We start from the raw sequence: 16,455 nt of genomic DNA on the forward strand, positions 1-16,455 counted from the left end.
CTGTAGCTCCTCCCCTCCTCTGGCTCCATCTCCCTCTCTTCCCAAGCGCACCAGAGGGCGCCGCCGTGCTCTACCACGGCCACCGGCCACCCCACGCCTTGTCGACACGCCAAGAAGCCCCGCCTCATTCCCCTCTTCCTCCTCACCAAGGCGGAAGGTGCCGGAAGCCCTGTGATGTCGCCAACATCATATTCTTCCTCGTCGGTCGCCGGAGATCCTCCTTGCCGCCTCGACTGCTCCGGACCGCCTCCGAGCTCGCTGACCTCCTCGTCCGATTCGCCGTGAGCCTCCGACCCTGCCCATCCCTCTCTTCTTCCCCATAGGCCTTCGTAGCCACCGGACCGCCTACGCCCGAATGGTCCGCCCGACGCGTCCAACCCACTCACCGCATCGCGTAGGCCCCCACTAGCGCCTCAGCTAGCTAGCTCGCGCACTGCAGCCCCGTAGCCACAAACACCGGAACGCCGGTGCCGCCGCGAGCTCGTTTCCGGCGAGCTCCGACCGTCCCCGCTGCTGCCGCATGCCGCCCTGGATGCGGGCGAGCCCCATCTCCCCACGCGTGCCCTCCGCTGCTCGAATGGGCACCGGAGGAGCAATCCCGCGCCCTCCGCCACGTTTGCTGCTGCCAGCAGGTAAACACCGGCGCGTTAGCCCAGTTGACCAAGGGGTTTGACCTCCCCTGGCTCAATGACAGGTGGGGCCACCCTGCTAACTAACCTAGATTAGGATTAACTAATCCTAGCTAATTTAGCTTAGCTACTGACATGTGGGCCCATGCCCCACTAACACTTTAGTTAGGATTAATTGAGCAGTAAGAGTCTCTGTTAATTAGCCTAGTCACTGACCAGTGGGTCCCAGCATCAGGTTTGACCTGGGCTGATGCTGTTGGCTTGATGCCATCATTATGACGTCAGGCTGACGCAGTAATGCTTTCTGGATTTTAAATAAATCAGAAATGATTTATTTAATTCAGAAAATGTCCAAAACTTCCAAAAATCATAGAAATTCAACCGTAACTCCAAATGAAATAATTTATATATGAAAAATTATCAAAAAAATTCAAGGAATCTGTTTATGGCATTTTCATGCATGTTTGAACAATGTTTGTCCTCTGTTTTGGACAAAACAAATAAATGGCATTTAATAAAGCACATATGGAGTTTGAATTTGAACCTAGTGTTCAAACCAACTCCATTTAACTTGTTGCTAGTTGCATTAGGCCAATCAACAGCATATTGCCATGTCACATTCATGCATCATATTGTTGCATTGCATTGATTGTGTCCTTCCCTATTTGCCGGTAACCGTCCCCTCTCAGACGACGATGTTTCTGACGACGTGATCGATGACACCGATGAAGAACTATATTATCTTCAGAATTGCCAGGCAAGCAAAATCCCCTTGTTCATCCCGATACAATCCCACTCTCTCACTCCTGCTCTCTTTTACTGCATTAGGACAACAACGATTCAACTGTTACATGTTGCGGTAGTTGAACCCCTTTCCTCTACATGACCTATCATTGCCACAGTAAATAGATGAAACCCACTAGTATGAGTAGGAGTTGTTTGAGCCCTGATGTGCCTACTCATTCATGCTTATTTGTCATGCCTGCTACTTCTTAGAGTTGAGTCAGGTCTGATTCATCAGGGATGAATTGGAACAGTGATGAACATGTCCTACTGTGTGTGAGCTAAGTGTGTGAACACGATTTGGTAAAGGTAGTGGTGAGAGGCCATGTAGGAGTACATGGTGGGTTGTCTCATTGCAACCGTCCTCAGGAACTGAGTTCTGTGTCTATGATCCATGAACAGCTACTACCACTCATTGGGATCCTTAATTGACCCTCTCGGCTTCTTAATCACCCTAGTACTTTGTCCAGGAGTTGCAACTAGTTTCTGGTATTTGTAGGTTATGTGTTGGCGGCCGTGCGTAGTGCTGACCCTAGGGGTGGGCTATGATGCGGTAGATACACCGTGGCTCGGTGTACCGGGCGCCCATTTGGTGTCTCGGGAACCCTGTTCACATCGTTCGGGGCCGTATGTGGAAACCTCGGCCGGACACCCTGCGGATGGAACCTGAATAGGTGATAAATCTGGACTAGAGACTTAAGTGTTTAGGTAGGCCATGTCCAACACCCTCGTTGGGCTTCCGCTTGAAGGTTGCCGAGTACATGTCATGTAAACGACGGTAAGTTGTGGGAGCGTGTGTGAAGAAGTACACCCCTCCAGGGTTATCATTATCTATTCGAATAGCCGGATTCCTCAGATATGGAAACTTGGACCCCTTGCATAGTTCATAGACAAGTGAAAGTGGATACTCTAAAACTCGCAAGATAAGTGTGAGTGCTATGGGTGGCCTTCTCGTAGGGAGACAGGAGCGGATCCATAGTGGTGTATTGGATGGTGAATATGTGGACTCGTGTGCGCCACCTCAAAAGAGTTGCTTGCAGTCGTAGTTCAGGTTAGCCACTGGGTCAAAGCTGGCTTGCTGCAGTTAAACTCCACTACCCCTTTGTTGATATCGATGCATATGTAGTTAGTTCTGATGTAAGTCTTGCTGAGTACAATTGTACTCATGTTTGCTTAATTTATGTTTTGCAGAGAGACGTCAGTCTTGCTAGTAGTTCCGTGTGGACTTCGACGTTTAGCTTGATACCTCAGCTACGATCTTGTGCCCTCAGCAGGATCTGGTAGATAGTCGGATTACTTAGCCTTTTCATTTCTAGATGTCTATACTCAGACATGTTAAGCTTCCGCATGTGCTTTGAATTGTATGCTATGATTGTTGGGTCATGAGACCCATGTTTGTAATATCTCGCTCCTCGGAGCCTAATGAATAAATACTTGAGGTTTAGAGTTATGTTGTGATGCCATGTTGTATTTAGACATATCGAGCATATTGTGTGTATGATTGAAATGCTTGGTATGTGTGGGATCCGACAATCTAGTTGTTTATCCTTGGCAGCCTCTCTTATGGGGAAATGTAGTCTAGTGCTTCCATGAGCCATAGTAGTCCGCTACAGCCCGGTTCACCGGAGTCCTGTTAGCCCACCACTACTACTCAGGACACTTGACTGGCCGGCATGTGTTTCACTTCGTTCTTGTGTCTGTCCTTTCGGGGATATGTCACGCGGTGACCTCCGGAGTCCTGCCTAGCCTACTACAGCCCGGGTTACCGGATTCACACGCTACTTACCGACATGTTCGAAGATGATTCATGTATGCCTATACCCATGGGTTAGTGCCGCTCTGGGTTCACGACTAGCCATGTCGGCTCGGGTTCTCTGTCGTATGGATGCTAGCAACACTATCATATACGTGAGCCAAAAGGCACAAACGGTCCCGGGCCATGGTAAGGCGACACCCGTGGGAATACCGTGCGTGAGGCCGCAAAGTGATATGAGGTGTTACCAGCTAGATCGATGTGACTTGGAATCTGGGTCCTGACAATGTTAGAGGATCACAAAAGATTGTTGTACCCGATTTGCATAGGTGACTAGAAAAAGCTGGGCACCACACTGGAATTGCTACAATGGAAGGCAGAGAATGGTGTATCTGACAAGGGATTTGGAAAGTTGCTGGTAATGATAAAGAATATGCTTCCAATGGACAACGAATTGCCCAAGAGTACGTATGAAGCAAAGAAGGTTGTCTGCCCTCTAGGGTTACAGGTGAGAAGATACATGCATGACCTAATGATTGCATCCTCTACCGCGGTGAGTACGAGGATTTGAACGTTTTCCCAGTATGCGGTGCATTGCGCTATAAGATCAGCCACGATGACCCTGGTGATGTCGAGGGCGAGCGCCCCAGGAAGAAGATTCCTGCCAAGGTGATGTGGTATGCTCCTATAATACCACGGTTGAAACGTTTGTTCCAAAACAAAGAGCATGCCAAGGCGATGCGATGGCACAGAGAAGACCATAAGAAAGACGGAAAGTTGAGAGTACCCGCTGACGGGTCGTAGTGGAGAAAAATCAAAAGAAAGTACGGGAAGGAGTTTGCAGATGACGCAAGGAACGTATGGTTTGGTCTAAGCACAGATGGCATTAATCCTTTTGGGGAGCAGAGCAGCAACCATAGCACCTGGCCTGCGACTCTATGTTTGTATAACCTTCCTCCTTGGTTGTGCATGAAGCGGAAGTTCATTATGATGCCAGTGCTCATCCAAGGCCCTAAGCAACCCGGCAATGACATTAATGTGTACCTAAGGCCATTAGTTGAAGAACTCTTACAACTGTGGAATGGAACAGGTGTACATGTGTGGGATGAGCACATGGGGGAAGAATTTGACCTAAAGGCGTTGCTGTTCGTGACCATCAATGATTGGCATGCTCTCAGTAACCTTTCAGGACAAACAAACAAGGGATACCGCGCATACATGCACTGTTTGGACAATACCGACAGTATATATTTGGCTAATTGTAAGAAGAATGTGTAACTGGGACATCATCGATTTCTTCCGAGCAGGCATCCCGTAAGAAAGAAAGGAAAGCATTTCAAAGGTGAGGCGGATCACCGGACGAAGCCTCGCCACCGTACTGGTGCTGATGTACATGATATGTTAAGGATTTGAAGTTGGTCTTTGGAAAGGGTCCCGGTGGACAACCTGTTCCGAATGACGCTGACGGACGCGCACCCATGTGGAAGAAGAAATCTATATTTTGGGACCTTCCCTATTGGAAAGACCTAGAGGTCCGTGTCACACCCTAGCTAGTTCAAGCATTAGAGTGTGCATCATGTTTAAATTATTCTTAAATTTGAAATGGGGATGACAGAACCCCCAGCACCCCCTGGAACAACTAGGGATTACTAAAAGCTTTTTCAATGAACCTGAAATGCCCTTCTAAAAAGCTCACCCTTTTTGTTTTGGGTTAAAACCTTTGACAAAAATGGTGCACATTTTTCTAGGACATCTTAAGGTCATTGGATTAATTCTTATAGTATTTGCATTTGGGCATTTAAATGCTATAAAATATTTTAAATGCTCAAATAATCATAAACTAAAATGTTTGCTGTTGGACATATCCTATGCAGTGGCCATGATTAATTATATGATTTTTGGAAATGCCCCGGCATTTTTAATAAAGCCCTGAAGTTATAGAAATAATAGAATAAATGAAAAACAGAAAAGGAGAGAGAGAACAGAGACTTACCTGGCGCATCCCACTTGGCACACCGGCTCGGCCTAGTCCACTAGCTCCTGCCAGTCGTCCTCCTCCTCTCGCCAGGAGGACAAGAAGCGCGTGGCCGGCGCCCGCGGCCACACGCCGGCCACCTCCTGCTTCCGCCGATGCCCCGGACGCGCCTACGAGTGCCACGCACTCCCCCACGTCCCCTCTCATTCTCCCCACTATCCCTGTGGCCTCTCCCCCTCTCTGGCTCTCTCCCCACTCCCTGCCGAGTGCAGCCGTCGCGGCCGACAAGCTCCACCACAACCACTGCCGTCCACTCACTGCCTCGTCGTGCCAAGAAGCTCCGCCATCGTCCGCTGCTTCGCCTCGACCCATCCCCGAGCGCTCCCTCGCCTCGGAGACGCTGCATCGAGCTCGTCTTCAACCTCGGTCGCCGGAGATCCCCCTCGTCGCCCGCTCACTCTAGCTCTTTCCCGAGCTCGATGTTCGCTCCCCTGCAACCGCAGTGAGCTACTGACCCGTTTCCCCCTCTCCCCGCGCTCGTCCGCATGCTCTAACCACCATGGCCATCGGAGCCGAAGCTCGCTGCCGCCTCCGCACGTTGCCGTCGTGGCCACAGCCACGTTGGGTCGCAACCGAGCTCGCCTTCATCTTCAACACACTCGCAGGAGCCCGTAGCACCCCCGCACGCCCCTCGCCGTGCCTGCTAGCGACTAGTTCAACCTCGCCCGAACTCCGGCCGCCGCGGACGTGCTCGCCGCCGTCGTCTCCGGCCACCCCAGCTCCACCTACTGCTACCAGTCGATGCGGCTCACTCCCCGCATCACGAAGATGGTCTCCGCCATCCTTTTGGTCGCCGGAGTGCAAAACCTGAGCCCTCCGCCGCGTCTGGCTTCGCTGGCGGCTAAACGCCGGCGAGTTTGACCGCTTTTGACCGTGGACTGACGCGTGGGCCCAGGTTGACTCCCCCTGAGCCTATGATAGGTGGGGCTGGCCTGCTAATTAGTTTAGGATTAGAGTTAACTAATTTTAATTAGTTTAGTCACTGACATGTGGGCCCAAGCCCCACTGATAGTTAATTAGTACTAAGTTAATCCTGTTAATTAGCTGAGCCACTGACAAACATGGCCCACCAGTCAGGTTTGACCTGGCCGACCCAGTTGACCCGCTGACGTCACACCTATGTCATGCTGACGCATTAATTCAATTACTGGAATTATTCTTATATAGGAAATTCCAGAAAATAGCCAAAACTTCTAAAAATCATAGAAAATCAACCATAGCTCCAAATCAAACAATTTATATATGAAAAATGATCAGAAAAATTCAATCTATCCATCTGTAATGGTTTCATGCATGAAAAAACAAGTTAACACTGTTGTTTAAGCAGAATAAGATAATGCACTAATAAGGCTATGTTAAATGAACTAACATTTGAATCTTTGATTCAAATGAGCTCATTCCTTTTTGTTTTCGCTTGCATTAGCCCAAGACACATTCATTTTGCCATGTCATAGCATGCATCATATTGCTGCATATTGTCATGTGTTGATTATGTTCGGTGTGATTTTCGTGGTAGGTTCTGCCTCCGAGGATAACCCCGAGTATCCGTCTGAAGGGCAGTACCCTACTACCACTACATCAGGCAAGCAACCCATTGATCATTCCGATACAAACCCATGTTCTCGCTTCTGCTCTTATTTACTGCATGAAGACAACGCCATTCAAACTGATGTGTGCTACGGTAGTTGAACCCTTATCCTCTGCATGACCTGTCATTGCCACAGTAACAAGATGAAACCCACTAGCATGTGTAGGAGTTGATTGAGCCATGTATGTGTTTCCTACCATGCTATGCCTGCTATGCTTAGAGTTGTGTCAGGTCTGGTTCATCTGGGTGATGGGCTAGAGTGAAATGATTATGTCGGTAATGTGAGGGATGTGTTGAACATGATTTGGTAAAGGTATTGATGAGAGGCCATGTAGGATTACATGGTGGGTTGTTTCATTGAGACCGTCCATAAGAACTGAGATCTGCATGCGTGATTTAAGATTCAGCTACTACCACATATTGGGCCTTGAAATATGACCCCGCTCGACTTACGGACCCCTCTCGCTCTCTGTCCAGGAGTTGCAACTAGTTTCTGGTGTTTGTAGGTTATGTGTTGGCGGCCGTGCGTAGCGCTGACCCTAGGGGTGGGCTATGATGCGGTAGATACAACGTGGCACGGTGTACCGAGTCGCCGGTTGGTGTCTCGGGAACCCTGCACACATCGTTTGGGGCCATTGAGGACACCCCGGCTAGGTCTCCTTGCGGATGGAACCTGAATAGGCGATAAACCTGGACTAGAGACTTGTGAGGTTAGTCAGGTCGTCGTCTACACCCACGTCGGCTTTCTCTTGAAGTCTGCCGAGCACTTGTCGTGTGCAGACGCTAAGTGGTGGAAACATGTGTGACAAAGTACACCCCTGCAGGGTATAGAACTATTCGAATTGCCGCGTCCATGGTAAAGGACTACTTGGTTGCCTATACAGTTCATAGACAAGCAAATGGATACTACTAAAAGACTCAAGATAAGTGTGAGTACCGAGGATGGCCCTCTCATAGGATGATGAGGAAGGATCTCGGTGGAGTATTGTATTGGTGAGTAGTGGACTCGTGTGCGAAAACTATTTTACTAGTGGAGTTCCGTAGGATAGCTTAGCCAAGAGTCAAAGCTGGCTTGCTGCAATAACCCCACCACCTCCTTGAGAATGAGCATGTATAGTAGGTTCTGATGTAAGACTTGCTGAGTACCTTTGTACTCATGTTTGCTTAATTACTGTTTTCAGACGACAACACTGCCCCCTCCGATGGGTTTTATGTAGACCTCAACGTCGATGAGTAACTCGCCACCCAGGTGGTGACCCTGGCCATGGAGGGGCCTATGTAGATAGACAGGCTTCGAGAAGCCTTCTTGCTTTCTAGTGTTTGTACACAGACTATTTGCTTCCGCATGTGCTTATATGCTTGTATGACTTGAGTGTCAGGTCATGTGACCCCTATCTGTATGAACATGTGTTGACACTAGATTTTGGCATGGTCACGAATCAGGGTTCGTATGCAAAAGTTAGAGGCAACACTTCGCGGGCCGGGCCTGAGTGAGAAAGTATTCAGCCTTTGCCGACTGAATGAAACCTTGCCGGGGTAAAACCTTACCGATGTGAGGGCTTACCGGCGTGGAAAGCTTACCGTCGGAGAAGCTTGCTGGCGTGGAGAGCTTGCCGGCGGAGAAGCTTGCCGGTGTGAAATCTTGCCGAGGGAGAAACCTTACCGAGGAGGAACTCTTGCTGGGGTAGAAACCATGCCGAGGAGGAACTCTTGCCGGGGTAGAAACCTTGCCGAGCTTGGGAGAACCCTTGCCGGTGTAAAAACCTTGCCGGGGTGAAACCTTGTCTATGCGGAAAGCTTACCTGGGTGGAAGGACTGCTGTGGTGGAGGTTGTGATAGTCAATCCGACCAGAAGCTGAAGATGGGCTCAAATGATTATCTATATGGACTCAAATAGAGAAGTGATCTACATGAAAGAGTTCCGTATTATTGATACAAACATCTTTGAAATTTGGGTCATCGCTGTCCGATTTCATCTCGAAGGCCGAAACTATGCTCGAAGTACCAAGATCTTATGTTCAAAGTACAGTTTAGCCGATTAAGCCCCCAAGACCACCTCAAATGAAAAAATGATCTACACGGGTTGTCTTTGTCTCATCGAAACAATCAATTTTGATATAAAAGTCGTTCAAATCTGAGTTTGTATGCAAAAGTTAGAGCAATCGGAGTGCAGCCCTGTCACGAGGCGAGATGTGGCGCGCCCCACCACACACATGTCTGACGGGTAGCGCGAGGAGATAGCCTGTGTTGCGAGACCGATCTGACCCTCAGGATGATCTCTGATCAAAAAACCTTCAACATGAAAGTTGTTCGTCTCGTCGAAGCGGTCAAAATTGCTTTTGGGCTTGTTTTCATCCGAGATCGTTTACCACCGCAAAAAGGACCCGCAGTGTGCAGCCAGTTTAAACCGGACAGTTTTGGAAAGTTCGGATAAAACCAGTCCGAATTTGACTAGGGTTTTGGACGTGAATTGATGTAATTTTCTTGTAAGGAAAGGCTAGATAAATCCTTTGCTTTTATGGGAAGTCCAGCCACCTCTTATATATGTTGGGGGTGACGGCCGATTGAAACAACACACAATCGAACAAATCAATATACTACTTTTTCATCTACGTTTTATCTCTCCACCGTTTTTCTCTCTCATTCTTCGCTGTTCTTCGTGTTTGAGAGCAGCGAATCCCGAGGCTCTAGGGGCGAGCGAATCGACCTAGGGAAGCCCATAGCCGCCGCAATCCCTGACGGGGTCCCTCCCGGGTGCGCAGGGTTTCGGGTCTGCAAAAGCGCCCGCCGACTGTCTTGCGTATCGCGCTGTTGGTCGGGTCTCCTTCGACGTGAGCTGCGGTGCATCACCCTCGACGTCGAGGGTACACGTGACGTGTTCCTGTGTCAACAACATGTTATGTATGGCTCTCTAGAGCCTTTAAATAAAGTACTTGAGTTGTAGAGTTTTGTTGTGATGCCATGTTGTATGTACTCATATCGGGCATATTGTGTGTATGATTGAAATGCTTGGTATGAGTGGGATCCGACAATCTAGTTGTTTATCCTTGGAAGCCTTTCTTATGGGGAAATGTAGTCTACTGTTCCTCGAGCCATAGTAGTCCGCTACAGCCCGGTTCACCGGAGTCCTGTTAGCCCAGCACTACTGCTCAGGACACTTGACTGGCCGGCATGTGTTTCACTTTGTTCCTATGTTTGTCCCTTCGGGGAAATGTTACGCGGTGACATTCGGAGTCCTGCCTAGCCTACTACAGCCCGGGTTCCCCGGAGTCCTGTTAGCCCAGTGCTACAGCCCGGATTCACTCACTGATGACCGACATGCTCGATGTGATTCATGTATGCCTGTCTCCATAGGTCTGCGCCGCCTTGGGTTCACGACTAGCCATGTCGGCCCGGGTTCTCTGTCATATGGATGCTAGCGACACTATCATATACGTGAGCCAAAAGGCGCAAACGGTCCTGGGCCATGGTAAGGCGACACCCGTGGGGATACCATGTGTGAGGCCGCAATGTGATATGAGGTGTTACCGGCTAGATCGATGTGACTTGGAATTGGGGTCCTGACAGTCCGCTCTGCAATTGACGTGATGCATGTGACGAAGAACCTTTGTGTGACCCTGCTTGGCTTCTTGGGCATGTATGGGAAGACAAAAGATACACCTGAGGCACGGGAGGACCAGCAACGTATGAACCGAAAAGATGGCATACATCAGGGTCATGCAAGCTACGCTCTTACAAAAGAAGAGAAGGAAATCTTCTTTGAATGCCTGCTCAGTATTAAGGTACCGTCTGGCTTCTCGTCGAATATAAAGGGAATAATAAACATGGTAGAGAAAAAGTTCCAGAACCTAATGTCTCATGACTGCCACGTGATTATGACGCAACTACTTCCGGTTGCATTGAGGGGGCTTCTACCGGAAAACGTTTGATTAGCCATTGTGAAGCTATGTCCATTCCTCAATGCAATCTCTCAGAATGTAATCGATCCAGAAATCATACCAAGGTTAGAGAATGATTTGGTGCAATGTCTTGTCAGTTTCGAGTTGGTGTTCCCACCATCCTTCTTCAACATCATGACGCACGTCCTAGTTCACCTATGTGAAGAGATTAACGTTTTGGGTCATGTATTTCTACACAATATGTTCCCCATTGAGAGGTTCATGGGAGTCTTAAAGAAATATGTTCATAACCGTGCTAGGCCAGAAGGAAGCATCTCCAAGGGCCTTGAAAATGAGGACGTCATTGAGTTTTGTATTGACTTTATTCCGGACCTTAAGCCGATTAGTGTTCCTGAATCGCGGCATAAGGGCAGACTGGATGGAAAAGGCACGCTAGGAGGGGAACAAATAATATGTATGGACGGACATTCTCTCACTGAAGCACACTACACAGTTCTACAGAATTCCGCCTTGGTGGCTCCGTATATAGATGAACACAATAATTTGCTACGCTCCAAACACCCGGAGCAGTCTGATACTGGATTACATGTGAATAAACCAAGAGTTTCGCCAGCTGCTTGCAGACATGTACCATGCATGACGCCTCTATTTAAGATGACATGTACTTGCTGTCCCAGTTACCATCTTCGAATATAATGACTTTCAAAGGGTACGAGATAAATGGTAATACATTTTACACAATTTCCCAAGATAAGAAGATCACCAACCAAAACAGTGGTGTCCACTTTGATGCAGAAACCAAGACGGGAAAGGAAACATATTATGGTTATATATAGGACATATGGGAACTTGACTATCGACGTGGTTTGAAGGTCCCTTTGTTTCGGTGCAAATGGGTCAATATGACAAGAGGGGGGGGGGGGTAACGAAACACCCGTAGTACGGAATGACAACAGTGGATCTCAACAATCTTGTGTATGCAGACGAACCATTCGTCCTAGCCAATGATGTGGCACATGTTTTCTATGTGAAGGACTTGTCTACCAAGCCAAGAAAAAGAAAAGATAAGGAAGCGAATGCATCGTACAATGAGAAACATCGTGGGAGTGCATGACAAGACAGACATGTCAGGAGATTATGAAAAGTTTGATGAAATTGCTCCATTCATAGTGAATAGTGACCCGAGCATCCTGTTAAATGATGAAGATTTCCATGGCTACGACGCAAAGGGACACACGCGAAGAAAAAGTTTCACACCCAAAGATCTGGGATGTGATCGGCTTCACTATCATCACTTTCTTCTGTGTTTCACACCCAGGAGGGAATCTCTGTTATAGTAAGGGTAGCTAGTTATGTGTTTTGGCATTTGAAACACGAAGAAATTTTATGTGCAAGCAAATTCTTTCATGCATTTACTAATTTTTTCAGCTAAATGACCCTGAAATTGAAAAGCATTTCAAATGAACCCAGAAAAGGTTGAAAGTTGGCATGGTATCATAATTTCACCCACATAGCATGTGCAAAAAAGTAGAGAGGGTTATTGCAAAAACTGGATGCACTTTGTGTACAAAATGGACAATCTCTTTCGAAGTATCAGGGTTTCGGACGAAAACTCATCCGTTACAAAGGCATTTCATTTTTTAAATAACCTAAGCATTACCAAATTGAATATAATGATAAAACACACTGATATTAAACATAAGAAAAAAGAATCACTAAAAAATCTATTTTCAAAGTTAAGTTATTCACCAACTAGTGATTCACACAAATTTCAAATAATTCAAAATTTAAACTATTCAAATTTGTAAACTACCGGTACTAACAGAAAGTTTGTAATTTTTTGTACCTAAAGCAAAAATATTCACAAACATACTCTAAATACAGAAAAAAAACAACTCTAAAATAAATAAAACAAAAATAAATAAAGCAAAAAATAAGAAAAAAAATGCTCACCTACTGGGCCACAGCGGCCTGCATACGACTAGAAACCCAAATTCTAGTTGGGCCAGGATGCAGGCCCACTAGCCCAGTAGGCCCAACAGGGCATCGCAGAAGAGGTAGGCCCAGAAGGCCTTCTTAAGAGAGGATCTCGAGACAGCAGCGACAGTGGGGCTTATAAGCGGGTGCGAGTGCCCCCCCCGGCTAGCGAGGTGCGACTAAACTTTTGCGCCCCTCGCCTGGCAGCGCACACCCTTTAGTACCGGGTCGTGGCTCCGACCGGTACTAAAGGGGGGGGGTCTTTAGTACCGGTTGGAGCCACCACCCGGTACTAAAGGGGTGCCGTTCCCGCCGCTTGGCCTGGCCAAAACAGACCTTTAGTACCGGTTGGTGGCTCCAGCCGGCACTAAACATTGTTCTATATAAGAAAACACTTCAAAAAAATTGTCAGTTTCTCATCTCTCCCTGCTTCTTTCTCCTCTGCCCCGTCGCCGCCGCCCCTCGTCGCTGCCCCCATCGCCGTCCCCGTCGCCGTCCGTTGCCGTCGCCGACCCCGTCGTCCCCGTCGCCGCGCCGCGCCCCATCGCCGCGCCCTGCCCCGTCCTCCCGTTGTCCCCACCGAGCCCGTCCTCCCGTACGTCCTCCCCGCCCGGCCCGTCGTCGCCGCCCTGTCTCCATCACCGTCCCCGTCCCCGTCGCCGCCCACCGTCGTCGCGCCTCGCCGGTGAGCTGTGCCCTAGCCGCCACCCCCCCCACGCACACACATTGTTATAGAATTGTTAGCAATCTTTCTATTTTTTAGTTATAGAATTATTAGAAATGTTAGTTATATAGAAATATTAGAAATGTTAGTTATATAGAAATGTTTTTTAGTTATAGAAATATTAGAAATGTTAGTTTTAGTTATAGAAATATTAGAATTGTTAGATTTAGTTATAAAATTTAGAATTTGCATAGATGAAATCACAATCCATCATTTAAAAAATGTTACTTTACTTTTGCGGCATATAGTATTTGTTGTCGATGATGCCCGGCCCGCATCCTCGCCGTCGACCCATTCGCGACGACTTCCTACTTCAGAGGACCCATGTCCGGGACTGGGCTCCGCCGGGCTGGCACTGGGAGGTGCTACCTTCAGGGGCGCGACGCTTGGTGAGGAACCCAGCCCCGGGTCCTGTCGTCGACCCTCATCTCCTTTGGTCGCGTTCGCGTGGGACACTTTCGGTGCGGAGGGAGCCGGCCCCGCCGGAGGTGGTATGTCGCCGTGTTAGGGAGGGGGACGAGCACGTCCATCGCTACATGGCTGCTATGGACGTCAGGTTCTCCAATACCTGGCAGGTTCTTTTGGGAGATCACCCGAGCTATGATCTAGTGATGGTTCCTTCTCTTTGGGTGTCCACCGCCCGCACCTCAGGAACCACGAGTGGCCTAGATTACTCTGTAGTATTCGATCTTTATTAGCTTGCTAGCTAGCTAGCTAGTGATGTATTCGATATTATATCTATTATTCGAGACGATGTATTCGAGATTATATCTATTATTCGAGACGATGTATTCGACATTATATCTATTATTCGAGACGACGTATTCGAGATTATATTCGATGATGCTTATTATGTACTATGATTGATTCAGTTTTTCCTTATTGATTGATTGCATCCATGCATTGTAATTTGAACGGGATGAGGCGAAGACATGCACGCCGGCGAATCTTACCCATCTTCGGGGCTCTCCATGGAGATAACACCCCTACTGCTGCTCTGCGGGGTCTCCGCATGGTCACTAGATGAACAAGTAGCTACACGGTGCTCCTTGAGCTGTTTGGCGAGAGGAGGAAGAAGGGCACAGCTTGCTCTCTTCGCCTCCCTATGTGGTGTTCGAGACTAGCAGAGATTCATCCCCCTTGCATGGATGCCCCGGGGGGTTTATATGGCCTACCCCCCGGGGGTACAATGGTAATCCGGCTGGGCACGGGGCCCAGCTGTCTGTGTCTATGCTCGCCGGCTTCAGCACCGACTGCTAGGGCCCGCCGGCTGGTGGGTCCCGCCGGCTTCCGGCTCCTGGGTCGACAGGCAGGCCCCACTATCCAGGGCCTTGTCGGTGGCTGGTAACTGTTGCTCAATCTTGGTGACGAGGGCTTTGCCGAGGTAAGTGTGGCTACAGTGCTGCCGTCCGTCGGGCGATCACTGTAGCCCCTCCGCGTCTTGTCTCCTTAATGGGGCGTCTTCTTCAAGGGAGGTGGCAAGCCGGCTCTCTAGGGTTTGGGGCAAACATAGAACTAATATTAATTAGTGGCCTCGACGCTGCTTCTCTAGGGTTTGGTGTGGCCTCGATGCTGCTTCTCTAGGGTTTGGGGTGGCCTCGACAACGCTTCAAGGATAAAAAAAAAGAGGAAGAAGAAGAAAAAAAGAGGATAAGAAAGAATAGAGGAGTTCTACTCCTCTATTCTTTCTTATCCTCTTTTTTTCTTCTTCTTCCTCTTTTTTTATCGGGAATGAGGGTCGTCGAGGGTCACCGAGCGGTAGAGGAAACCCTAAATAGCAAGTATCGTGGGTGTGAGATACATGTGGCCATCGGGCGCGATTGCTATGATCTCAAGCTTTTCATCCGAGCTCAACTTTTTCTTTGGGCCTCGTCTCTTTACCAAAGTTGTGCTCAATCCGGAGGGCTAGAAAAAAGAACAAAGACTTAATTAATATGTGTACATACCAAAACAATGAATGCATCAATTAGCTAGTCAGCAGAAGCTTAACTAATATATATACCTGGCTGGACTCGGTTCGGTCACCAGAGACATCATGACGGTCTCCTTCTTGCACCGACATTGGGTCATCGTAGCCGTCCTCACGGTCTCCTTCTTCCACCGGCATTAGGTCACTAGAGCCATCATAATCATAGCCAGCTTCTTCCAGACCATCGGTGTCGTTGAGAAACAACAAGCAGACGGCATCACTTCCTCGTGCGATTATGTCCCCCAACAACTCTTCTTGTACTTCGTCTCGGGCGGTGTCCATAGTTTCTACAAATATTGACAACATGGCAATTATTATTCAAACATGATAGATGGATATATTAGTGGCAAACATAGAACTAATATTAATTAGTGGCCTCGACGCTGCTTCTCTAGGGTTTGGGGTGGCCTCGACGCTGCTTCTCTAGGGTTTGGGGTGGCCTCGACGCTGTTTCTCTAGGGTTTGGGGTGGCCTCGACGCTGCTTCTCTAGGGTTTGGGGTGGCCTCGACAACGCTTCAAGGATTAAAAAAGAGGAAGAAGAAGAAAAAAAGAGGATAAGAAAGAATAGAGGAATTCTACTCCTCTATCCTTTCTTCTCCTCTTTTTTTCTTCTTCTTCCTCTTTTTTTTATCGGGAACGAGGCTCGTCGAGGGTCACCGAGCGGTAGAGGAAACCCTAAATAGCAAGTATCGTGGGTGTGAGATACATGTGGCCGTTGGTGTCGGACACTACATGCACGTCCCACAAGTGACGTGAGCGTCGAAGCCCGCGCCACTTGTGGGACGTGGATGTAGTGTCCGACACCGAGGGCCACATGTATCTCACACCGACGATACTTTCTATTTAGTTTCTTCATCTCTTTTTTTTTCTTCTTCCTCTTCTTCTCATTTTTTTCTTCTTCTTCCTCTTTATTTTATCGTAAACGAGGGTCGTCGAGGGTCAGGGTCGCCGAACGGTAGAGGAAACCCTAAATAGAAAGTATCGTGGGTGTGAGATACATGTGGCCGTCGGTGACGGACACTACATCCACGTCCCACAAGTGAAGTGGGCATCGAAGCCCGCGCCACTTGTGGGACGTGGATGTAGTGTCTGACACC

Source organism: Triticum dicoccoides, chromosome 7A (genome assembly GCF_002162155.2).
Source record: "Triticum dicoccoides isolate Atlit2015 ecotype Zavitan chromosome 7A, WEW_v2.0, whole genome shotgun sequence".
Lineage (NCBI taxonomy): Eukaryota > Viridiplantae > Streptophyta > Magnoliopsida > Poales > Poaceae > Triticum > Triticum dicoccoides.